Raw genomic sequence first — 5,000 nt, 5'->3', positions numbered from 1 at the left:
TAAACAATAATAATAATAATTTTATAAATGTCTGAAAAATATACAATTTTCAACCGCATGAATTTGTCATTTTACGAACGTACGAAAACTACTGAGATCGCGGATTTTCAATCTGTACACGTAGAATATCGTACGACGCCAACCGTCGAACGATCTCATAATTAAACGAGACCTTCCTTCGATCAGAACTTTTGTTTGTGTCTGGATTATTGTATGATCATTCCCACATGACACTTGTGTATCACATGTGAACGTACACGTTAATGATCCTTCCGCAGGTTCCCCTACGGAAACCTTGTTACGACTTTTACTTCCTCTAAATGATCAAGTTTGGTCAACTTCCCAGCAACGCCGACGGCCGTGAAGCCACCGCGTGTCGGTCCGAAGACCTCACTAAATCATTCAATCGGTAGTAGCGACGGGCGGTGTGTACAAAGGGCAGGGACGTAATCAACGCGAGCTTATGACTCGCGCTTACTAGGAATTCCTCGTTTATGGGGGATAATTGCAAACCCCAATCCCCAGCACGAAGGAGTTTCAACGGGTTGCCCGGGCCTCTAGGCCTGGGAGAACATGCTGATTCCTTCAGTGTAGCGCGCGTGCGGCCCAGGACATCTAAGGGCATCACAGACCTGTTATTGCTCAATCTCGTGCGGCTCGAAGCCGCCGGTCCCTCTAAGAAGAATTTTAATACGTCGCCAGTGAGTTGCGTGACGTGAGCCACGCACACCTAAATGACGACGCCTATTTAGCAGGCTAGAGTCTCGTTCGTTACCGGAATTAACCAGACAAATCGCTCCACCAACTAAGAACGGCCATGCACCACCACCCACCGAATCAAGAAAGAGCTGTTAATCTGTCAATCCTTCCGGTGTCCGGGCCTGGTGAGATTTCCCGTGTTGAGTCAAATTAAGCCGCAGGCTCCACTCCTGGTGGTGCCCTTCCGTCAATTCCTTTAAGTTTCAGCTTTGCAACCATACTCCCCCCGGAGTCCAAAATCTTTGGTTTCCCGAAAGCTGCCCGCCGAGCCATTGTAGTAACGTCGGCGGATCGCTAGATGACATATTTACGGTTAGAACTAGGGCGGTATCTAATCGCCTTCGAACCTCTAACTTTCGTTCTTGATTGATGAAAACACCTTTGGCAAATGCTTTCGCTGATGTTCGTCTTGCGACGATCCAAGAATTTCACCTCTAACGTCGCAATACGAATGCCCCCAGTTATCCCTATTAATCATTACCTCGGAGTTCTGAAAACCAACAAAATAGAACCGAGATCATATTCTATTATTCCATGCACGAAATATTCAAGCAGCATTTTGAGCCCGCTTTGAGCACTCTAATTTGTTCAAAGTAAAATTGTCGGCCCATCTCGACACTCACTGAAGAGCACCGCGATAGGATTTTGATATTGAACCGACGTTTGACCGTCGGCTCACCGACGATATGCTCCGCAAACGTGTCAGTATCACCGCGGATGCGGTGCACCGACAGCGCGGCGCACAAATGCAACTACGAGCTTTTTAACCGCAACAATTTTAGTATACGCTATTGGAGCTGGAATTACCGCGGCTGCTGGCACCAGACTTGCCCTCCAATTGTTCCTCGTTAAAATATTTAAAGTGTACTCATTCCGATTACGAGGCCTCGTAAGAGTCCCGTATCGTTATTTTTCGTCACTACCTCCCCGTGCCGGGAGTGGGTAATTTGCGCGCCTGCTGCCTTCCTTGGATGTGGTAGCCGTTTCTCAGGCTCCCTCTCCGGAATCGAACCCTGATTCCCCGTTACCCGTGACAACCATGGTAGTCGCAGAAACTACCATCGAAAGTTGATAAGGCAGACATTTGAAAGATGCGTCGCCGGTGCTGGACCGTGCGATCGGCAAAAGTTATCCAGATTCATCAAAATTAACGACTTCGAACGCGAGGCCCTCCGTCGATTGGTTTTGATCTAATAAAAGCACTCGTCCCATCACTGGTCAGAGTTCTGATTGCATGTATTAGCTCTAGAATTACCACAGTTATCCAAGTAACTGAGTAAGATCTAAGGAACCAAAACTGATATATTGAGCCATTCGCGGTATCGCCCTAATACGGCTTGCACTGAGACATGCATGGCTTAATCTTTGAGACAAGCATATAACTACTGGCAGGATCAACCAGGGAGCTTACACATATTATACATATGATAGCTCTCTCGTTAAAGAATATTAACGAAGAGTGTGTTTGGTGTCTATAGCCCAATTCGACGTTTGACCGACCGAACTGGGCTTGACTACTGTGTACACTGTTCGCAGTTACAACGTGTGTCGTGAGGCGAGTCTTTGCAACACTCTATAAATTAATATAGAATGCTAAAAAACACACCCACATAGCGCTCACAGAGGCGCCCACACTGAACGTTCGCATAGACATAACATTCATTCATCACATTTTATAATAATAAAATCTAACAAATTTCGTATCATGAACGATATGTCAGCCCGGTGTTGGAAAAACCACCCTACCTCTCACGATTTGTCGACACCATCACTACAGAGACATACATAGTTGAAATGTTTGCGTGTTGTGAGTGTGTGCTATAGAATACATAAAAATATACACATATTCGATACGCTGATGTAAACGCTAAAAAGCCATCATCGCCCTTATGTAAGGTTAATGTGGCGGGAAGCGTTACAACGAAGCGTATTAAAAAGTGGCCAGTCGAAGCGCGTATGCAAGCACAGATGACTGCACATAGCGCGGACACATTGCCCGAGTGAGACAGATCTTTATTACGAATTCGATCATACAACCCATCCGTAGATCTACAAAGTTTAACAAGCGTCCAATGAGCCACACTAACTAAGTCCCGTCAATCTCATTGAACATCCGAAACCTCAGACGCCAACAGAGTGTACATACAGAGTGAAAAAGTTAAAGTTTCATCAACTCTTTCACCACTTTGCTTTAAAACACAACTTATAAACGCACCGATCCGTCGTACGCAGAGTGTGCGCGCGCGCATCATGTTTATAATACATTTGAGCGTGCGCGCGCGCTCTGCGCACGGCGGTCGCTGTGTTACTGATCTCGCTCGGCCGGTCGCCGCCGACGTTGCGTTTGTCTGTACACTCTCTCGGTTCTCGAGTGGAAGCCGCGAATGGAAAAGAAACATTTTTAACGCTATGCTCGTACGCTGCTGCGCACGCGCAGCTTTAAACGCTAAGTGTAAAAAAAAAAAAAAAAAAAAAAAAAAAAAAAAAAAAAAAAAAAAAAATTCAAAGTGACACACCCCCTATATGTATAACCAGATAATTAATAATTTAAAAAAATATATTAAACTTTAAAAAGTTAGGTTAGATTAGGTTAGGTTAGGTTAGGTTAGGTTAGATTAGATAATCCTTTTTTTTTTTTAATTAAAAAGATGATACAGAAAAAAAATAATTGATTGCGATTAAAGTGTTAAAAGCGACACCCCATAAATCACGAAATAGGAAAATTACAAATATTTATAACACATAAATACAATAAAATAATTAATTAAAAAAAAAAAAAACTTTCGTATTAATAACAAAAAAATATTAAATGATTTTTGTTAATTCGAAATCATTATTATTACAATTCGAAATCACGACATTTTTAATAAAGAAATTAAGATTTTTAGTTGTATTTGATACATTTTTTCCTATTTCGTGATTTGTTGGAAAAACAAACAAAAAAACTAATTGAGTTGACTGTGGTATGTATATGATAAATATTCAAAACTATTCAAAACTTTAACTAATAAACATATACCATAGTAGGTGTATAAAATTAGGCCTTTTAAAAAGTTAAGTACATAATTAAATTTTGCACTTAAAATGTTTGAGTGTGTTAAATATGTAATTATGCAATTTTATATTAATATAAATCAAACTAATTTGTAATCCCTGAAATTACTTAAAACTTTGGACGACCTAAAATTCTAATTAATAACGTCGTTTTGCACCAAGTTTTTAAGACATTTGTCTAGAATAGACAAAATGTACAACACTATCGGTACCTGAAGTCTGATTAGATTTTTAATTACACGGAATTTTGACATTTTAGAAGTGTTGCCAACATTAAAACATTTCCACTAATAAAAAATGGAGAGCATTTCCACAAATTAAAAAATAAACCTTCAAAGAATTTAAGGTTTCAATTTAAAAATGTACTGATCCTTTTAAAATGCTTATTTGAGTTTTTATTGTCATATTTTTGAAGTTACAATAAAATTAAGGACATAATTTTTCTATTACTGGACTCGCTGGCCAATATCCATAGGTTACAAACCTTTTTTTATGTAAATCTTTGTTAGTAAAATCTTCGTTTCATAAAATAGCTAATTTAACAAGATGCCAATTTTATAATCCAAGTTGATTATGATGACGACAATGATAATTGATGATCATCAATATATATTTTCGTTTATGATATTAACATTATTTTTAAACATAATAATTATTATTATGTTGTTTTACTGTGTTAAAAACGCGTTTTTTTTTTCCTATTCAATCTCTAAAATGTACATAATAATTAGTGTACATTGAATTCACAAAAAAAACAATAACAATCATACTTGTTAGTTGTACTTGATGTAATTCAGTTTCATATTTTTATTACCTTTATTCCAACAATTCAAAGCAAAAAGAGGTTTAATACATCTGAATTGTCAAAAAATTACAGCTGTCAAATTTCGTCGAATTAAAAATCAAGACTGTAGTGGTGATAATATAATTTTATTATTGCAATGATTACTGAAAAGTGTGTTATGTAAGTACCCAAATTATTGCACAGTAAATTATATTATTATTACTATTAGGTATGATTTAAATTCAATTTTGTGTGTAGATTGAGACAAGGACTTAATATTTCCGCGCCCGGGCGACACCTGTCGGGAACCGACCGAACTTCACTGTCCGCTTACGTGGGTGCCATTAGCGCGAGGTGCGCTATTATCCCAATAGATGGCGCTTTAGCAACATTTCTCGGGTAG

General features: G+C 39.0%; 1 non-coding gene across 1 annotated transcript; it reads right to left on the bottom strand.

The window, feature by feature from the left end:
* Positions 1-261: 261 nt before the first annotated feature.
* On the bottom strand, positions 262-2,164 carry LOC135087562 (small subunit ribosomal RNA). Its single transcript, XR_010260872.1, has one exon. It is a non-coding gene; the product is annotated as a small subunit ribosomal RNA (ribosomal RNA).
* Positions 2,165-5,000: the final 2,836 nt, after the last annotated feature.

The sequence above is a fragment of the Ostrinia nubilalis genome, unplaced genomic scaffold, assembly GCF_963855985.1.
Source record: "Ostrinia nubilalis unplaced genomic scaffold, ilOstNubi1.1 SCAFFOLD_41, whole genome shotgun sequence".
In the NCBI taxonomy this organism is placed as follows: domain Eukaryota; kingdom Metazoa; phylum Arthropoda; class Insecta; order Lepidoptera; family Crambidae; genus Ostrinia; species Ostrinia nubilalis.
The sequence above is the reverse complement of the archived record's forward strand: the minus strand, read 5'-3'. Positions and strand labels throughout refer to the sequence as shown.